Genomic DNA, 21,573 nt, shown 5'->3' with positions numbered 1-21,573 from the left:
GTAATTTTACGATTTTTTAGGTTTTTTATGATTTCTTTAAATGACTCTTGACCTTTTTTTTTTTTTTTTTTTTTTTTTTTTAGTATGGGCCTGCCATTGAGAGACTCTCCTAGCTTTTGTGTTTGGAAACTCTATTTCACTCTTTTGGGGGAAAGATATTTTGCTAGGTATAAAGTCCAAGCTGGCAGTGTGTCCATTCCACTGCCTTTTCCTTGAGTGGTTTCTGATGAGACATCAGCTACATCTTCACATTGGCTCCTTTGTGCGAAACATGTCTTCCTCTTGCTGCTTTTAAGAGTCTATGTTGGGGCTGGGGCTGTGGCTCAAGTGGTAGCGCGCTCGCCTGTCATGCGTGCGGCCCGGGTTCGATCCTCAGCACCACATACAAACAAAGATGTTGTGTCCGCCGAGAACTAAAAAAATAAATAAATATTTAAAAAAAAAAAAAAAAAAAAAAAGAGTCTATGTTGCTGGTTTTGAGCAGTTTGATTCTGTGGCACGATTTTCCTCATACTTTATTTGGCTTGGCATTCTCTGGGCTTCCTGGATTTGTGGGTGTACAATAGTTTTTATTACATTTGAAACATTGTAGTCAATATTACTTTAAATGTTTATTTTTTGTCCTAGCCTGCTGGCCCAAAGTTGATGACTCCAATTACATATATTAGGCTGCCTGAAATTGACCCTCAGTTCAGTGATTCTCTGTTATTTTCCCCCTTTTTTTGAATTCCTTTTTCTCTCTATGTGGCATCAAATCATCCCTATTGCTATGTCTTCATGTTTGATTTGAATGTTTAAAATATCAGATTTATTTTCACTTAACTTCTTGAACATATAGAATGCAGTTATATAATAACTTCAATTTCTGTGTCTGTTAAGCTATATGAGTTCTTAGTTGGTTTTGATTGACTGATTTGTCTTCTCCTTGTAGATCGTATTTTCCTGCTCTTTTAAATGCTTGGTAGGTTTTGATTGAATGCCATCTTGGCTGGACACAAAAGTTGCTTCTACTCATTTCTTCATTGGAATCTTTGGACCAAAGGTTCAAAGGTTGGAATCTAGTAGTCAGAGTACTGTATTCAGGTTGTGGATATGTTTTGCTTGGCCTGTGCAGTGTCTTAAAAGATTTCAGATGTTTTTCACACCTAAAAATCTTGAGATCTCATGCAAAATGGTGGGTTCCCTTAGTGCTTTAAAAAAGTCATGGTTATCTTGCCTGATATGGTTGCCATTCCCAGTGGGAAAAATCAGCTAGAGAGTGGCTACCTCTGTAGATGGTGTGAGGTTCCTTCCCCACCCACATATTTACATCTTCTGACAGATTCCTGTAGGCATTTTAGTTTGAGTATCTTGACTGCCTATAGCTCCGGGGCAGTCCTGAGGCTGGGCACCTGGCTATAACTTACTGGGTCTCTCTGAGTCTCCCCTATCTTAGACCTTCTGTTTCTTCCATGTGAACTGAAGTCATCATGGCAGGAGATAAGGGAATGTGCACTAGTTATCATGAGGCCTAGGAGAGGAAAAACCTAGGGAAATCAAGAAACCAAAATGTCCTATGCTAGACCACTCCAGCCTCGCCAGAGCCTTGGAAATAGTGCAAATAGCAGGTCTCACTTTGGGGACCAGGGTTCTAAGGAATGGTCTGGATAGGGAGCAGAGGGAAAGACTGGGCTGGGTTGGGGCCTGGAGCAAAAGGAGAGGTAGCTGGTAGTGGTGGGTGGGTGGTGTCTGGTCACTGTCCTGCTTTAAGTCTCCAGAGGGGAACGAAGAGGCTGAAGGAGAAGAGAGAAGAGGGGAAGGAGGTAGAAAGAAGTGGGGGTGGAGGGAAGAGAAGAAAAAGAGAAGAAGGAGAGGGAGAAAAGGTGAACCAAGGAAATCAGCAGGAAGAAAAAGGAGTGGAAAGAGGAAAAAGGAGGCAGAAGAGAAAGAGGAAGCGTGCATTGGTATAAAGGGACTGGGAGGGTCGGGGAGGACTGTCCCCCAGGGGTGCCCTGGTTTGGAAATTCTAGGGGCGTTGCAATTCTGGAGTGTGGTGAAATGGCCTCAGGGGCTCAAGAAGCTAAGGACAGGCTTGTGCCAGGCCATAATGACAGTCTCTTGGTGGCTCTATCCCACTTTGGCCTCTCAACTCCCAGGAACACTAAATTTACACAGGCGCAAAATGTAGCCCTGCTCAGGCCTTGCAGCCTAATAGCTACCGTCGTGTTTGCACGGTGCCCGCAAGCATCACGGGCAATTAAGAAAGTCGTCCATTGCAATCGTGGGCTGCCATTTACTGTTGGAGGCTGGAGCCCCTCCAGGCCAGTCAGCTCTCTGAGGAGACACAAATGAGTAGGGGAGGAGTGTTGTTTCCCGGGAGGGGGACCCCTGCCATTAGCTGGCACATCCCAAAGGAAGGCAGACAAAGGCTGCTTTGGGTTCATGGAAAGGGAGGAGGAGATGGGGGCAGGCCAGGGGCCCTGCTTGCATGGACAGACACATGCACACCCAGGCACACCTTGTCACAGACTAGTGCGCACACACGGAGTCAAGTTGGAGTAAAGTGTGGAGTGTGCAACACTTGCATGTGTGCACACAGTCACAATTTTTTCATGCACACGTGGGCTGACGTGCACATCTGTGGGTTCCCAAGGCATTTGCACCAGGTTGATGTGCTGTGGATATATTTACTTATGTAAACCCAGGCTCACTGGGGCAGGCACTCCCACAATGTAAATGTTAGTGCATTCACATGGATAAAATCTTGGGTAAATGTAGGCTTAGACACATGGGTCCGCATGCAGGGACATAGCCTCATCTTTCAATCCAAAACCTAAAATCAGGATGGCTGCAGAGAACTTTAAAGCATGTATGCTCCAGACTTTGAGCTTCTTTCATGACCATGAATGAGAATGAATTTGGGGAACAAAATTGACCAAATTATATTGTTATACTGTGCATGTATGAATATGTAACAATGAATCCCACTATTATGTATAATTATAATGCACCAGTAAAAAAAAAAATTGAATTTGGGGACTAGGCCTGATGAATTTTTTCAGTGGAAGACAGAAAAGAGTTGGAAGAGAGCTGTCCTTTCTTTGTTCTGCTTTGAACCCTGTCCAAGGCCATTTATGTGGTTGAAAAATAATTGCTGGTGGACGGCGTCATTCTAGGCCTGTGCCACCAGCCACTTGACCCTGTTGCTGTCCCATGCCAATGGCTTTTAGGCTCTCAGAGAGGGAATTTCAAAATACCCTTGATCCCATGTCAGCAGAACACACACTCCTTACTTCCGTGAAGTTTCTCCTCTTCGATGGCTGCCCAGCGGTGGGAGACTGGGCTGAGCCAGTAGAGGGTTGTGTACTATGACTTGGTGATTTTAATTTTCTCATTTAAAACATTGAGCTTAGAAGTGTTTTCATCCTTTTCTGAGGTTTGGGGTTTTTCCTGTCTCTCTGCCTCCCTCACCCCTATTTCCTGCACTGTTATTAGGGAAAGAAAATTGGAGACCATATCCATTTTGAGAACGTCTTCCAGAATAACTGTGCTGTGACACTTAGGCAGAGCACAGGAAAAACAGGAAGCCAAGCTGCAAGGGCTCGTTGGAAACTGGCAAACTTTGCAGCAAAGTCTTCAGCCAGAAAATCCACAGATGGCAGCCATTTCCCACAATGCCACTTCCCTCTGCATCGGGTTCCGAAAGGAGGCAGGGGTTGGCATGATCTGTCTCCTGTGGCCAGGTTGGTGAACCTTCCCCATCAGACCCCAAGACCAAGGTCAGTGCCTTTGCTGTTTGCTCCACGTGGCAAAAGCTGGAAGCCAGCAGCCTCTGACCACCCTCCTGCTGCTGTGGCCCACAGAGCCAGGGCTCCATTTGAAGTCTGCCAACGACATTTGTTTTAGAGACTTTTTGGCAGTTTAGATTTGGGTCAGAAGTGGCTTCAAGAAGCCGAATTGATTTAAGTATTTTCATTGTGCTTTTAGCGGCCTCCTTACCTCAATCTTTTAATTTCTCTTAATTTTCAATAAAACTTGCTGGAAGGATTGGACTGTTGGAGTGCCCAGGCTGTCACAGTGCCCTGGTGAGAGGACAAGATGCTACTGAAGGGTACTGACACTGACTTGAGGCCTCGGGGGCTGCTGTGACAAAGGCTGCCTCGGGTGGGCTTTCCTCTAAGGCAGGGGCTCATCTGCATGGCCTCCTATAAGCTATTCTGGTGCTCAGAGGCAATGAGACTTATTTCAGTATTGAAAGGGCTGTCCCCAGGGACAAAGAATCAGGATCATTCAGTATATCTCTACAGGGCTATTATGGAGTACATCAATGTATTTTTTTCTGCATAAGAAAATACCCCAGAACTTAGTAACTTTAAACTACAATCATTTATTTATCTCGTAATTCTGGGAGCCAGCAATTTGTTCTGGGCTCAGCTGGACAGCTCTGCAGATCTGGGATGGGGCTCGTTCTTGCACCTGTAGTCAGCTGCAGGTGGGCTGTAGCTCTTCTGGTCTCCTCTGGGACAACTCAGCAATTCTTTATGTGTTTGTTCATCCTCCAGCAGGCTGTCCTGACCTTCTTGTGCCAGTGACAGGGTTCAAAGAGAAAGAAACTTGCAAGATCCCTTGAGGCCTAGGCTCAGTAATGGCATAACTTCACATTTGGTCTTAGTAAGTCATAAGATAGGTCCTGCAGATCATGTGCAAAGGACTTAGATACAATTGAGGGTGGAGAAGGGTGGCCATTCTTACAGTCTGACACACAGAGGGTAGATTTCCATTTGACATTCGAAGTGCTTCCTAATGAGTTGAGTTGGTTGGCCATGAGACAGACTGACTAGCCTGCCATCGGCCTTCTGAAGAAAGGACTACCTGGCCTCCAGAATTCCGTCTAATTCCAATTGTTTATTTACTAGGAACTTATTCTCAACAATCCAGAGTTGAAGATTCTCATAATTAGAGAATTGGGAGAACTGGAGTCATTTCCCCAGTCCTTGGCTGTGTTCCCTCATTCTGCTTCCCTGAAAAGCTAACCAGGTTCTGCCCCTTCCCTTTCACCTCTCACACCACCAGCACTACCACCCCTGCCCAGTCCTGGCCTTGCCCACTCCTACCCGGATCATATCTACCTGCTCATGCTGTTTAGTTGGGGGTGGAGAACAGAAGAGAAAGGATAAAGCATGTCCTAAAGTCAAAGTTAGCTGGGTGGATTTGTCTTATGGTCTCTAAAGAATCATGCACATGGGAGAAGAAACAAGAAATAGCACGTGCATATTTTTCAAAGAAATGCATACGCTCAGAGAGTGGAAAATAAAAGAAGCCAACAACCAAAACCAAAGTTGGCTCGAAGGGAGGGAGATGTAAACTTGAGCTCCAGCGCTGGGGCCAGAGCAGGAAGTGGGCCTGGCCTGCACGAGGTCCGTATGCTGTATGGAAAACCACCCTCTGCCTGGCTCCCTGTCTTCCTCATTCCCCTCAGCTTCCAGCCCCTCCTGACCCTGGGAACAATGCAGCTCTGTGCTGAGACTGTGCCTTTTGTGATGGCCTGGGAGAGGAAGAAAGGGGAAGCTGGTTGGGGCGTCTGCGTGTGTGAATCACTCGGGTCACATGGCCAGGCTGGCTGCAGCAGCTCCTAGGCCTGCACAAGGGCACACAGGGAGCATGGCCTGAGCCCACGCCTGGAGGCTGGTCAGCCAGCTGCAGGGTGCCCTGCTCTGAACCACACAGCTACAGAAAGGATGGAGAGTGGGGATGGGATGGGGGAGAGTCTGACTCATTAAAGGCCTGTGAGGACACTCTCCTGGCTTTGGGACAGGCTCTGAGTCCCAAATGTTGTCTCCCTCCTACTCTCAGGTCAGTTGTGGAGTCGGTACTGATGCTCTTGAAAGTCGCAGAATTTCTGGTTCATCCCTGAGATCTGCGGGACCCTGGTTTATTCCTTGATTCAGGCAAGGCCCATCTCCCTCATGGTGGGGGCTTTCTCCAAGGATTGGAACATGTCCCAGAGTTTGGAGAAATCACCTTGTTCTGGAGCAGAGAGGTGTAGCAAGTCAGGCAGGATCCAGGGTGGATCTGTTTTGTGGAATCTTCTAAATCCTGTTTTCTGAGTAAGCAGTGAGTTGCTAAGGCAGGCTCCTCAGAGGGCAGACTTCAGGAAGAAGAATCAGGCCATGCACTGAGTGGGGCCTGTGATGTTTGAAGACAGGACATATGGTGAGGGTGGGGGCAGTCCCTGTTTCAACCTGGAGAGGAGGGCTTGTACTGTGTGGCAGTAGGGAATGGATCCTGGGACCCTGGGCGGTCCACTTAGCCTTCGCCAGGCTCGGTTCCTTCCCCCATGTTCCCTGCAGAGGGCAGTGTGGTACCACGGCTGGACTTTGCTGTCTCATCAGCTTTTCTTTCCACTCCACTGCCCTCCTAATCTTTTAAAACCAAAGCTGCTTAGACACAGCCCAAGCCATGCTTGGATGCCGTGGATTAGCCCAGTGCCCTGGGCCCCCTTTGCTGGGAGAAGCCCCCCAGGCTTGGATCTGCTCAGAGAGCTTGTCTGACTCTCTCTGCTGGTTCCCTGGTCCCTAGGCCTCCTCAAAACCTTGGGGACATGGGCTAAAGGTGGTTGCATACAGGCAGAGCTTATCAAGGCCCATCCTCATCTGCTTCTTGAAACCATCCCGAGAGTGGCTGATGTGCTCCCTTTTATAAGAGAAAAGAAGGTGACGTGCCAGTCCGCAGTGGCTCTGTGGGTTCAGGGCAGAGTCAGGGACTCTGTCTTCTGAACCTGACTCTGGTACTCATTCTGCCCCTTTGTGGTGCTCCTGAAACCAACCACTTCCACCTCCACCTCCACAATTCTCCCTCTACTTTGTGGTTCTGTTTTCTCCCAAATGAGAGGTGGGAGTTGCCTGCGCTGCCCTGGATTTCTGTGCTGCTCACAGGCCACCTACAGCATCTTGGGGAAGGACTTCCCCCTCTCTGAGATTTGCTTCCCCCATTGGGAAAATGAGGGTATCAAATTAGATGGTCAGAAGGTGACTTGGCATCTTGACCGTTCATGTTTTTAATGCCTGGGCAGTGTCTAGCTGATTGAATTGAAGAATAAACCCTCGAAGGGTGCTGGGGGGTGGCATTGCAGATGTTTAACCATGGCAGTTTTTAAGCAGATAAATAAAACTATAGAGGAGGAAAAGATATCTGAAGCAGAAAAAAATCTGTAAAACTCACATTTAAGCTTCAGACTCCAAAAGAGCTCCCTTTTCACCATCCAGACGAGGTGGAATGGTTTCATAGAAATCTAAGCCACTCTATGCGTATGTTGTATGAAATCCTACACAAATGCCACTAAGCTCTCACTCAAGGCTCCAGGCAATGGACCTTGCTGTTTCCAGCTGCCCCTCAGAATAGCAGGGCTGTAGTGATGACTTGGTGGGGAGCTGTGGTTTGCAGCCCAAGACTTCGCCCTCTAGCTGGGCTGAGCCTTGACTCAGTGCGTGGCTGTAATGTAAAACTTCAATAATTTACCTTGACATTAAGACTATGTAGCTCATCTTTGCTACTCTCTCCCTCTGACCTGTTCTTTTTCTTATTTCTGATTTTCTAACCCCATTGTACAACTCTGTAGCAGCACATTACAGGCTGTACTTGCTGGAGTGTGGCTTTTTAACAGCTGAGTTTGACTCTCAATCTGCAGGTTCTTGCCAGATGTGTGAACTTGGGTACTTCTGTGTTCAAAACTTCAGTTCTTTAATTTATTCCTCTGTAAAATGGAGAAAATTAAATCCGACTTAATTAGGTGTTATGGGAACCCAATGAGAACTAAAAGTTCTTAGAACAGGAAAGGGTCTCAGAATCTGCTGGAAGGAGGTAGTTGGATTAGTGAGGAAGAGAGAAGTCACTGAATGCGGCTACAGTGAGATTTCTGAGCTTTATTTGTCACAGGACAGCTGAGTTCCTGGAGTAATGTGTGCAAATCTGTGACTTAGCTTGTGTGACTTTTGACATTTGTGAGCAATGCCTGTTGGAGCATGTGAGTTAGGGTGCACGGTGATGGTGATTAGGGCTCCCCAGAGTTGGGGATTGGGTGTGAGTGCAGCAGCACCCTAGGCAGCCAGCTGGCTGGCTGGTCTAGGGAGGTGGGATGGTTTGGGAGAGGCTGGCAAACGAAGTTGGGTGGCATTTGTCCCTGTGGGAGTGGAGGTGGCACTTTATGACATTTTAAAACAAATTCAGGTGGGTCGGGGGGTGTTCAGGATGGAGACTTTGAATCCCCATCAGCAGAAGCTTCCACTTTACCTAAAAGACGCTCTGGCTAAAGGCAGAGCATGGGGAAGTGCACAGGAAGAGAATTCTACCAGCTTTGTTTTTGAGGGCTACCCACCCCCCAGGCCATCTCAAAATGGCTTGTTTGTTTTTCATTGCTTTGATGTTTCAGGCAGCAGCTCTCAAACCAGCATACCAGACTTCAGTCAGCATCACAGACAGCACCAGATGATCTGTGTTTCAATGTCTGTCCCCCAGCCCTGCTGCCCAGGCAGATGGGCCACTGGAAGCACTGGATATAGCACCATGGGGTCATAGGAGAGAGCACTGCGGGGGCGGCAGGGGTGTGGCAGGCCCCTGGCAAAGCCCAGGCACCAGTCTCTTGCCCTCAGCAACATCTGGTGGCCATGACCTTCTCCTCGCCTCCTGGTGGAAAGCTGCTATGCAAAGGAGAAAAAATGATGGGTGTCTTGCATTTGCATCCTGTGTCCCTGCATGATCCTTAGGGTTTCCAAGCAACTTGCCACAACCCTTACAAGCCGGGGTGGGTTTCCAGGGAGAAGCTGATTAGGTGTTATTCATTTAGATTTAAGGGTTTGGTTTCTCAGCATTTCTCGGAAGTCTTGTAAGTGTTGGAATCTGTTCCCCCATGATGGGAAGAACGTGGAACCTTCTTTTTGTGAGGATGTTGTCTCCTCATTACGTTGCCTTCGGAGTTTGGTGCAACAGGAAGAAGGTTGGCCATTTCTGGGGTCTTGTTTGAGCCTTTGCTCAAACTGTGCCAGAAGTGAGTAGCATCTCTGCAAATCCCACCAGGTAGTGGCTGCATGAAGGCCATGAGATTGGAGCTGGAGGATGCAGATTCAAGTGTCATGCTTTGCCTCATTGGTCTGAGCTTTAGCTATTCATCTGTAGGGCTGGAAAAAATAAAAAAAAATCTACTTCAAAAGTTTGTTGGGAGAATTATAAGAGATTCCACATGCAAAACATAAAAGAAAGGAAATCAGAAGCCCAGGAGGAGTACTTCAAACACATCATCATTTATTTTACCTGGGCCTGAGTGTTTTGGGCTGGGGCTCCAGTGTGATGTTAACTGCGTCACTGATCTACAGAATGACTGGGGGGGTCTCATTAGGTAGTGAGGGCCCAGCACAGTTCCATTCTTCTGACCATCTACAATACTTTTCTTGGATGACTTTCTGTAGGAACGCCAAGATAGCTGTGTTCAAACATGCTTCTGTAAGTTGCATCACCTGAACTGCAAATGTCCAGCTTTAAAATGATTAACCAGTGGCACAGGTCCTTACAACCCTTTGAATGGCACCGAAACAGTCCTCTGTCCAAAGGTGCAGGAAATTGTCTGGTTTAAATTCAGCTTCTAATGCCTCCTTCACTTCCCCTGGTGGAAGGTTTGGCTTTTCCATGCTCCTTCTGAGTCTGCTTATTTACTCCATGGACTCCACTCTGTCTCCCTCCCACTGTCCCTTTTCTGTTAACTGACTGCTATTAAGGTTGATCTTATCACATAGAAGCAATCAAAAGAGAAGGAATTCTCATGAAACTTTTATCAAAGCAAATGCTACCAGTTATCAAGTAAACATAGATCTAGTTAAGAAGCAAAGAAAGACAAGACCCATATTAGTGAGTGTGTGGGGAACAGGTATTCACAGGTTCGTGAAATCTAGATGGACCTAGATTTGGTCCATATAGGAGAAGGCAATTTGACATAGCAGAATTCACTCGTTATCCGGGGACCTGGTCCTTGGATCCCCTATGGATAGCAAAATTCATGGATGCTGAAGTCCCTTGTATACCTTATATAAAATGGCATAGTATTTACATATAACTTATATCCTCCCACATACCTTAAATCATCTTAGACTTATAATATCTAATCATCTTATGCTTACATAAGTGCTTTATAGTGTTATATTGTGTTGTTTAGGGATTAGTGACAAGGAAAAAAAAGATGCGCCTGTTTATTACAGATACAACCATTGTAAATCTAACAAAATTTTTGATCTGTGATTGGTTGAGTCCATAGACAGGGACCCCATGGGTATGGCAGGTTGACTCTACATAGAAAATTAATGATTATTGTATGCTAGTTTCACATCTATAAATACATCCTAAAGAAATAACCACATTAACATAGTTATGCATGCAAGATAGAGAGCTTATTTTATAGTGTCATTTAACAATAATACTAAAAATTAGAAACATGGCAAATATTTAATAATAGTGCTTTGTTAAATAGATGATGGGGTGTCCACATGACAATACACTATATGACCACTTAAAATAATAACCTAGATTAGGTGTTATTGATACAATTCAGAGGAAAAAATTGCAAAATATGTATGATTACATTTTTTTAAAACAAAGCATTAATAAGTGCATAAAAAACTTATGTATACCTTATGGGAGGGGGAACTTTTAAAGAGCTTTCCTTGTAAGTGGGTTTTGATCTTTCCCGACAATAAACAAATATTGCTTTTTTTTCACAAAGAAATTGCACACAGTATTTTTAAAAATATTTATTTATTTTTTTGGTTTTAGGTGGACACAATATCTTTATTTATTTTTATGTGGTGCTAAGGATTGAACCCAGTACCTCATATGTACGAGGCAAATGCTGTACTACTGAGCCACAACCCCAGGTCCACACATACAGTATTTTAAATAGAATCAAGACCACTAACTTAAGAGTTAAAAATACCCATATGACATTTCCATCGAAATCTCAATGCTTCTGTTTTCCTCTCTTTTTAAACTAGACTTGCTTCCCAGGATTCCAGAAATGTAAAAATCAAAGAAATAATTATTTCTCAAATAATGATATTGATTATCCCTGTGTTGAAATACTATTATTTTCAACAATATTATTTCCTACTGTTTTTTGCTGACTGCATTTCTATTTCACTTGGGCTGAATCAAAGCCCAAGAGGGATTCTCAGTCCTCTCTTCATTTCTGCTTGACCGTCCTTTCCAGCTGCAGCTTTGGAGAGGAAACAAATGTTGAAACCCCATCAGGGAGGCAGCTGTGTGCATCCCATCCTGTCTGGCTGGAAGGAATCTCTCCTGGAAACTAACCCAAGGGCAGAAGCTCATTTCCTGCCTTCTGGCTCCCTCCCAGCCCTGCCACCCCATCGCCACTTCCCCTGGCTCCCTCTGAGCCCTGTTCCTGGAGGGCTTTTGAAATTGGGTTTGGGGCACCTGTAGCTTGGCTCTCTCTCCCAAAGGGGGTTTAATTTGTCCATGAGAAATGAGTCAGCACCCAGATCCCGGAGCTATGAGAAACTTTCATTCTGAGATCTGGAATCTTCTGGAAAGCCCAGAAAGACTTGTTTTGGTGGGTAAAGGCGCAAGGCCAAGGATGGGGCACTTTGGTTTTGGGTTTGGTTAGGCCTGTTTGCCAGAGCAAGCAGAGCTATCTTGTTAAAAACAGGAAGATGAATTGGTGTGGAATTTCCATGCTGGAATGAGAGTGCAGTCTGCTCTCTGGCTCTCTTGCCCCACAAGAACCCACTACCAGGGCACTCTTTAAAATTCTAGGTTCTATTTGAGCTCAGGCTCCGGGGGAGAAGAGCAGGATGGAGCATCAAGCTGAGAGATTAGCATGAAGGAATTTGAAGGATTAGGGCAAGTGAACAGCATAAGGTAAAGCTGGAGACAGGGTAGGGTGAACCCGGCTGAGTCAGTCCTCCAAACCACCAAAGAAGGCTGCACAGGACTCAGGAGAAAGGCTCAGTGCTGTTAGTGAGGGGGGTTCCTAACTCTCAGTATACATCCACTGAAGAGAACAGAATCAAACACCAGGAAAAAACCCTGTTTCTAAAACTCAATGGAATTTTCTCTCACCTATACATATATGTATACACACACACACATACACGCATGCATATATAAAATACATGTATATGTGTGTATACATATTTAACATTTTAATTTAATTTTATTATTATTATTTTTTAAGAAGGAAAAATACCTCCTGGCAGGGCTGGCTTGATTATAGCTCTGCAGAGAGGTATATGGTTAATAAAAAGACACAAGGCAGGGAGTAATGGTTGCCATGTTGGTTCTCTGTCATTTCAACCTCTTTGATGCTAGGAGAATTCATCACTTTGTGAGTGGGTGGGCAGCAGGGCTCTGCTCCCCACAGAGAAAGCTCTGAGGTCAGTCCCTGTTCTGGAATCTTGGTGGTTAGGTCATAGCCACATGACTTCATATGTGTCTATCAGATATTCCCATTGGAGGGCTTTGAGTCTCAAAAAGTTTGATGGGAAGATCAGGGATGGTGTAGGAATCACCTTGTGTTAGTGACACCCAGAATCCAGGGTCAAATGTGAGGACAAATGATGGCATTGGTCAACTGGCAGTGGGAATGGTATTTGAGCAGATGGTTTCTTGGACATGAATTTGGCTTTTCTCCCTTAAGTGTGAGATTCTCTCTCCTTCCTGTTGATACTGTGACCTACCTGATGTTCCATTTTATTCCTTTTTTTAAAGCAAGAAATGAGCAGAATGACTATTAGTTCATTTCTATTATTTGCAAATATAACCCTACAACCATAACTGCTGTACCCTGAAGGTTTTTTTTTTTTTTTTTTTTTGTACCTGGGATTGAACCCAGGGGCACTTAACCACTAAATCACATCCCCGGTCCTCTTAATGTATTTTTTATTTAGAGACAGGGTCTTGCTAAGTTGCTTAGAGCCTTGCTAAGTTGTTGAGGCTGGCTTTGAACTTGCAATCTTCCTATCTCAGCCTCCTGAGCTTTTGGGACTACAGGTGAGTACCACCATGCCTGGCTATTCCTGAAGATCTTCATCTTTTTGGTACACAAACTTGAATTCTTAAGTGAGAATATATCTTTACTCCTTTCTTTCCTTCTTTCCAGGGAGAACTTGTCATTGGAGGCTCTGATTTCATCTTATTTCCCAGTCATAGGTGAACATGTTGGGAACCACAAGTTTTACTCCATGGTTTTTCTAGTGGTGGATGGTGTCTTTATGTAATGGAAATGGGCTCACCTGACCATGTCACCATTACTGAACTCTCATCAAACAAGAATTTATAGAAGTCGACTACATGTTATTCAGACTCCACCCGAAGTGCAGCAAAAAGGCGATTCAACCAAAGAAATACCTCAGCTTCTGCATGTCACGTGTGCACACCTTTTTAGACCTCCGTTTTGTCTGCTCCCTCATCGGATCTGGGAGAAGGGAAGCTTGGAGTGGTAGTTGCTATTCCTCTGAACCTCAATTGTCTTTCTTCGCAGCAGGACTGAATGTGAGAAGCAGGTTTTATATTCAAGTTCTGTCCTTTGTCCTGCAAAACTCACACACATGATATCTGCCAAGTTAGAGTTCTGCAGAAAATTATACTTTGAAGAAATTAAACAGAGGCACTCACCTGTGTGGGCACTGCAGGGGAGAGGACAATCCCAAGCTGATGCCACAGAGCATGGCTGTGGCTCCTATTTTCTTCACCTTTCCCCCTCCTTCTTCAATCCAGTCTGTTAACAAACCTGCTCCCCACTCAGCTGTGCCTTTGCTAGTTCTTCACCACTGTAGTCCAATACCTGGAACAAAACAATTCTTGGCCCATTTTATATTGAATAAAGTGCTTAATTTGCTTTCCTCCTACCTCTTATGAAGTTGCTGATGAACTTGTCCTTGGGAAAGAGGGACAGAGAGAGCTACATGGAGAAGAATAAATGCATGCCTTTGGATCAGGTAGGCCTCAACTAACAGCCTAGATGTGCTTATCACTTACAGTGTGACCCTGGGAAAATTACTTAGCTTTTGTGGTTACAGGTGACAGAATCCTGACTCCAAGTGACATAAGCACCAAAAGGAATTTGTTGGATCAACTGTGAGGTAGAGTACCCATTGGCCATGTCTGATTTGGGGGATCAGTGCTCTCATTAACTGGTTTCTTTCAATTATCTTTTTTCTTTTGTTAATGGTTTAGTCTAAAAGGTCATTTTCAGTGGTCTGGTAGCTTATCAGTTATGTGACTGCCATATCTGAGTCTTCTCTCAAGTGTCCTCCTGCACTCTGTCATCTTAGTTCCATCTTGAGGCTCTCAGGTATCTTGGTGGATCTGGGTCTCTGTGAACCTATTCCTGGAACCATGGAGCAAAGAGATGGCATTCCCTGACATCCATCTAAACTCTTCCTATCATCTTCTTTATTCCCTTTTTCTTGCACTAAAGGCATACTATTCTACCTGGGTCAATTCCAAGTAAGCTGAATAATCAAGCTAAGCTTGATTTCTGATGTGATGACTAGAAACAGAGATGGAGTGGAGTGTTAGGGAAGAGGGAGGTGGCTGGCTGGGAAGAAGCAGCCCATGCTGCAGGACCAGCTTGCTGGCTGTGATCATATCTAAGGTTGGGATCTGGAGACAACTCTGTCTTCCATCCAGATTCCCGCAGCAGGAACAAAGTGACCTGAGCCTTTTCTCTCCAAGCCCCCGACACAAGTGGTTTCCATCAAGTTTTGTAATGTGAGAGCCTCTCTGGAGGCCAAGGCCTTCATGCTTAGCTGAAAGTTGTTGAGATGTTTCCAATTTTTTGGCAAATGGATTGGCCTCCAGATTGACAGCCTTGGAAATTGTACTCCTCTGTTTGTTCCACAAACAGGTATCACCTGTGAACTGTAAGAGGAGGCAGAACATGGTGTTCAAGGCCAACTCCTGATTTTCCATGGTCTCGGTTGGGTGTGGGAGGGTGAGGGAACATTTGGAGAGTCCAAAGAAGTAATGTCTATGACCAAAAATTAACAATGATTATGCTAAACCAACCATCTGCATTAACTTCTGATTTAGTAACAGATTTCTAAAGTTAATTGCTGAAAAGTAATATTCAATTGGTTTCAGTTCTAACTCATTCATAATCCTGAGGCTGTCTTCTAAGAAGGGAGCTGATGAAAAGCAGCTATTTTGTGTCCTATTTAGACTGTAAGGAATAGGGTCAGGAGAGTCCATGCTCATGAGCTCAACCAGTCCTTACCTTTACTTAATAGTCATACATCCAAGAAACTGGTGAAATTGGTGATAGGAGTCTAGTGAACTATCTTATAATCTTATAGCAAGAAGGAAGATAAGAATAATAAAGTAGCTATGGTTTATTAAGTACCTAGAATGTACTGGATGTTCTCTTTATATAATTTCTAATTCCCAAAATAGTCTTGTGGGTAAGTGTTACTACCTTATTTTATAGAAGATAGACACTGGATTTTGTAGAGTTTAGACACTGGATCTTGGAAAAACCATCACTTGCCCATGTTTATATAAGGCCTATATGATGTGTCTGGGATCCAAGTTAAGTGTGAGCTCTACATGGTGCTCTGGGCAAACGTCACGCTCCCATCCACCCTGAGATCCAGGACAGGTCAGGGCCAAGAAAGAGATGTCCACTGCTCACTCAGCTCTTAGGTTGGAACCCACTGTTATGGTCTACTTTATTTCTGGGAGAAGAAATGAATTAATTTGGCTCCCAAACCTAGGGAAGGTGAGAGTGGTTGAGAAGCGGGATGAGGTAGAATGGTCCAGCGCAGAGAATAGGAGGTAGGAAATTAGGCATGATGGTTTAGGGAATTGTTTATAGACTTTCCTCAAGGTAAAAGCATATTCACTGTATCATTTCCATGTTCTCAGAGATATTCACTTTATCATTTCCACATTCTCAGAGATGATGAAGTCCTGGTCTAAGGAAATCTTACTTTGAAAACCAAATCCATGGGTATTAAAAGTCACTAATTTCTCTGGTAAAGACTGGTCAATAGAGACCAATCATATTCATCTACTGTCTCTGGTTATAAGAGAAAACCACATCTAAACCACTCATTTGTCCTTCTGCCCAATACCGATACTCTTGATGGCCCTACAGAATTTTGGGAAAATATCAATATGGCTGTGAAAAGTCAAGAAGCTCTGGGAGAAGTAGATATGTGAAATCTTTGGCCAGAAAGATGTCTTCAGAAATGGCATTGGAAATAGTTCCAAGTCTGGAGTCTGAGGCCAGCTTCACCACAGGGACAATTTCCTCAGTGATTGCTGCTCTATCACTTCCCCTGGGTCACCATATCTTCCCTGACTTAGATCTTGGTTTCTGCTCTATTATCTAGTGCCACCTCCCAGGACAATCTGAGATGGCTATCATCCCCATAAGTAGTGAATATGAGAGTAGATTCAGTGCCAGTAAAAATAAAAATAATATTCCCTAAGTGGTACACTGTGTCCCAGTCACTATGCAAGGCACTTTACCTAAAATAAATCTTCATGGAGAAATCCCACGTTACAGGGTTAACTATCTTGCTGAAAATCACACAGCTAGTGAAAGAGTCAGAATCCAAATTCAGACTTGCCAAACTCTGGATTCCAGGGCAAGGAAGACAGAGTCAAAGTCATCTTTCTAATTGCTATTACCAGCATCAGTGCTCAGTTATTCCTATTCTTGGGGTGCTCTGCAGAATTCCCAGTACTGGGTACTGTTATCCCCAGAAAGGAAGCTCAGGTAGAGAGCAACTGAGTGAAACTGAGTGAAATAGTTATAGCCCTAAAGAGGTCAATAGGTGAACCTAAAACTGAAGGTGGGTGGTCCATTAACTTACTACCTCTTTGTAAAAACTGCTAAGATATCCAATTGATTGCACGAAAAATATAGATTTAGGGAAACACATCAGTTACACTGATAAAGATGTCAAATACCGAGACACATTTGTCTAGTGAGCCGAGTGGTAAGAAATGTGGGAGGGTGGGGTTAGGAATGCTGGACAGGGTGACGTTCATGCTCAGTATCACAGAAACCAGAGCAGGAGGAGATTTGGAAGCCAAGTCATCTAGCCCTTTATCATACCCCTGACTAGCAGTGCCCATCCCCACCTCAGATACCACAGAGACAAGAAGCTCACTATTTCCATAACCTTCAAATACCACCTCTGGATATTTCTAACTTCCTGAATGTTGGATCAATAGAAGTAGAACATCAGTATTTTCAGATTGAGCTTCTGTGAGTGCAAATGAGGATATTGCAATAGTCAGACACATGTGGATGTCCATTTTGGAAAGGTGCTTGGGGGGTTCCTTATAAAGTTTAACAGATACTTGGCCATATGGTCTAGCCATTCCATGTCTAGATATTTACCCAGTGACAACACATGTCCATGCTAAAACCTGTATGCAACCATCAAAAACTAGAAACAATATAGATGTTCATCAATTGGTGAATGCATAAAAGAAATGTGGTGTATTTATACCGTGGAATAATACCAGTGAAGCAAGACAAAGAACAGATTACCCTATAGGGACATCATGGATAAATCTAAAATGCTTTATCTAAGTGAAAGAAACCAGATCAAAAAGTCAAGGCTACATTTGTTATGATTTCATTTATATGACATTCTAGAAAAGGCAATAAATAGAATACAGGCACACACACACACACAAACACACACACACACATACCTGACTGGTGGTTTCCAATAGCTAATGATGAAGAGAGGTGTTTGTTGACTACAAAGAGGTATGAAGGGGTGTTTTGGAGCAAGGAAAAAGTTCTACATTTTGATTATGGAAATGATTTTACAATTATGTGCACATATGAGATTTCATTAAACTGTATACCTAAGAAGGATAAATTTTGCAGTGTGCAAATTATACCTTGATACATCTGACTCTGGAAAAATATTAATAATTATGTAGTCATAACGTTTGATACTTTGATGATTTCTGTGTGGCTGCAGAATTTCCGTGCTCATGGTAATAATGATAATGAGAGGACTGTCTCCCTTCTCCCCTCCTCTGGAAACCTGTAAGGATGGCTTCATATGGATGCCTGAGTCTGACCACTGCTGGAGCTTGGGCCATTATTCTCTTCTGTAACAATAATTCTAGTAGCTGGTCCAGGTTATGTCTCTGAATTTGCTCTTGGTTGGTGGCCTTGTGCCCTGGAGCCTGATGTGCTTCCTGCTCTTCTGAGCGACTTGATGCTAATTTTTTTTCTGGCCAGGCAGAAATGATTTTCTTTTCTCAGTTTTTTGCTCCTCTGTGGTTCTTTCTGAGAATTGCTTGGGCCCTTTGAGATCATTGTTCATCTATTGTTTACACAAGGCCTTTTCTTTTTTGGTTCACACCACCAGAGTGCCTGGGACTGGAGAAGACTAAAGCAAGGCCACCTCCTTGCTAGTCCTAGAACCTCTGCTTTCACTGTGGACCTCAAGGACCTGGCTGTTCTATACCCTTTGCAGCGTTTCTCCTTGAAATTTAGTTTCTAGTAGCATGTTCTACCCGCACATCCCAAATTCATCATGGTTGTTTCTACATCCCAACCCTAAGTTTGGACGTAGTTCGAGCACCTTTCTTAGGGCATTCCTACCTGCCGCAGTCTGGCTGGGCACAAAATCACGAGCCACTCAAGCAGGAACAAAGTTTATTTTTTGAAACTGCCGCCAATGTCCGGTACCGCCCTGGAAGAATTTTTTCTTCCACCCACGCGGCCTCCTCTCGGACCCGCAGCGAGAGCTCCTCCCCCGGAACTCCCTCCTACTGTACTTCCCCAACCAATGGGAACTCTCCAGGAGTCCCGTAGCCGGCCTAGGTGAACAGCAGGAGTCCAATATCCATATGAATGCAAATCTTAACATAATCATATCATCTCAATGGCTAGCTGGCGTCACCTTTCGACCAAAAATGCCATGCATCATATACTTGGCTCTTAGCACCTACCTCATGCATATTATCACTATACATTGACTTAGGGGGTGGGGAAGCTGGGAAGAGATCAAATTTCTGATGTTCAGACTATTCAATTTTAGTTTTGGTCTAAACCCGTCTTTTACATAATGAAGGTGCTTTTGTCTTCCAGCATCTTCTGTTGTTTTTCTCACTCTCCTTTGGAACTATGCTGAGTAAATCTAATGTCTCTTTTAGGTGACAGGCCTTCAGCTATTTGAGGACAATGACTATATCTTTCTGGATTCTTCTGTTCAGGCTGCCTCAGCAAGAATTCTGTGTCTGCTGGGGACACTGCGTTTGGAGTGCTGAATTGAGATCCAGACCCTGCATGTAAGAAAGATGGAAAAAATAGAGGAAGTGCTGGTCCTCGGTGGGGAACAAGCAGAGACTCCCACACTACTCCATAGGGAAAATCCGCCTTGTGCTCTGGGTCTGCCTCCTCTCCTGTGCAGGAACATCTACAGCAATAACCTGGCATTACCATGTCCCTATTGACCAGAAATCTCCTTGCCATCAGGGAATCTCGAGTGAAATGCTACTGCCTATCACAGTTCTCCGTGGAATTATTGGCACTTCTTTGGAGCAAACAAATATTTTTTTCTAGTTTTTTTTTTTTTTTTGGCAGGGTGGGGGCAGCACTCAGAATGGACTAAGCAACTCCTAGGAGTATCAGCTTGGGCTAGATTCTGTGTGGAGGTCCAGAGGGAGGAAAAGTCCTGGTTATAATGGAGAAAACATCCTAGACACATAGGAGAAAAGACCCAAAAACAAAAATAGGGAAGTGTAATGTACCCAGCTCTGCTCACAGCACATGGGAGTTGGCACTGTGTTCAGCTCTGGTGCTCAATCAAGGTCGAAACATAACCCAAACATTGGCAGGCCCGTGGGCCAACTCCCTACATTTCTGGAATGGTCTTACTGAGAATAAGAAATACATTTCATCCCTTAGAATTTTCTTTATTCTTTACCACCCAGGCTGCCTCTGCTCTCTTGTGCTGGACAAGACCCATCTCATTCCAAGCACACGCTGCCATGTTGTCTGAGCACAGGTGGAAACCTCTTGTCGCCCCCTCCAGAACTCTTTTTTGAGGAGATTCCCATATTTATTTAGAAGAAATATTTGAGTCACTATGGGTGGAGGGTGACACCTAAGAGAACTGCTTTGTATGGGACAAGAAGGGGAATATGTGTCACTTCTGAGAGAGGGGAGTGGGGAGAAGAAAAAGAAAGAAAGAGAAAGAAAGAAAAGAAGGAAGAAAGAAAGAAAAGGAAAAAGAGGTGAGGGGCATTTAGAGATAGAAACGACCTTGGAGGTGATCCTGGCTCTGGAGAGGCTTAATATGAATTACTAAAATTACCAAGTGACGGATGGGAATGAGAGTGCTAGGGCAGGGGCTGTGTATGTACTGTGCTTACACCTGAATGGGAGAGGCCAGAGACCATGGCCAGGCTGCAGGAACTGAAAGAAGATTTGAGCCTGAGTAGCAATTGTCTCCTTGTTTGTTTTTCCCGCTGGACCTCCTCCTCCGTGGGCTCTGTCCAGTGTCCAGTACACTGCCCCAAACATAGAGGGCCCTCATTCAATGTTTTTTAAAGGAAAGAATGATGGAAAACTAGACCTTTTCAGAGAAATCCTCTTATTTTGCAAGTAACAAAGGCTAAAATGTAAATGAGAATGTTGTAGAAACTGCAAAGTCCCTATATTGATTTCTTCTGAAGTTTTCTGATTCATTTGAAGGAAGACAGAGCCAGATAAACTTTATATAAATGTTGTCCCTATCTGGATGAGTCTAGCTCAGATGGATTGGTCTATCTCAGATATACCTCTGCCACAAAGACATGGAATTGTGTGGCATCATGGAATATGATCTGGAATCATAGAAAATTAGCATGGAGAGGGGACATTAGAAATCACTTAGACATAATCCAAACTCTTCCCCTTATGTCACTCACCACTTTCTGTTTTTGTTTCCTTGCTTTATAAAATGTCTTTTATTTTGAAACAAGGCCTTTCAGCTTGTCAACATAAGTGTGTGTTCCACTCAGGAATAAACTTTAATTAAAAGCATGAAACATGATTGGCATAAAATCAGTGCTGAAAAGTGCTTTGCAAATGTTTTACAAGAAATAAATAGTACTTCAAACTCCAATGGCTTCCTGATAAATCAACAGCTTGATAGGATGTTTAGTTGGGCACTCAGATGGGATGGGCAAAGTGGACTTAGAACTCAGTGGGACTTGGAGAAAGCCGACTAGGGGTTACAGTGGAAGGGGTGAAGGATGAAATGGGTGGAGATAGAAGAGATGAGGTGGGAGGAGATGTTGCAGAAAGGATTGGTGAAATGGCAGGAGGTTAGGTGAGGGGTTATGTGCCCAGGAAAATTGTGCCATGACAGAGTCTAAGAGTCCATATGGAGGTTGTTCGTATTCATATGATGTAACCCTGCCCTATTTCCATCTTCTGCAAATCTTGAGCTGAATTTTGGAACAAAGTGGCCAATTTTCCCAGGAATTTGTAAAAATCTCCTGCAGGGAATTGAATCTTCAGTAGAGTGTAGAATGGTCTGATGAATCTTTGCTGAGAGTATAAGGAGC

The 21,573-nt window shown here is 44.2% G+C and overlaps 1 long non-coding RNA gene across 1 annotated transcript in view; it reads left to right on the top strand.

The window, feature by feature from the left end:
• LOC125618227 overlaps positions 1 to 21,128 on the top strand; it is a 78,904-nt gene extending 57,776 nt beyond the window's left edge. Inside the window, exons 3-4 of the long non-coding RNA XR_007349485.1 lie at positions 13,136 to 13,973; positions 19,174 to 21,128. This is a non-coding gene — a long non-coding RNA (uncharacterized LOC125618227). The remainder of the gene's footprint in view (positions 1 to 13,135; positions 13,974 to 19,173) is intronic.
• The last annotated feature ends 445 nt before the right edge of the window (positions 21,129 to 21,573 follow it).

Source organism: Marmota marmota, unplaced genomic scaffold (assembly GCF_001458135.2).
Source record: "Marmota marmota marmota unplaced genomic scaffold, marMar, whole genome shotgun sequence".
Taxonomy (NCBI): Eukaryota; Metazoa; Chordata; class Mammalia; order Rodentia; family Sciuridae; genus Marmota; species Marmota marmota.
Note: the sequence above shows the minus strand (reverse complement) of the source record. Positions and strands in the feature narration are given on the sequence as shown.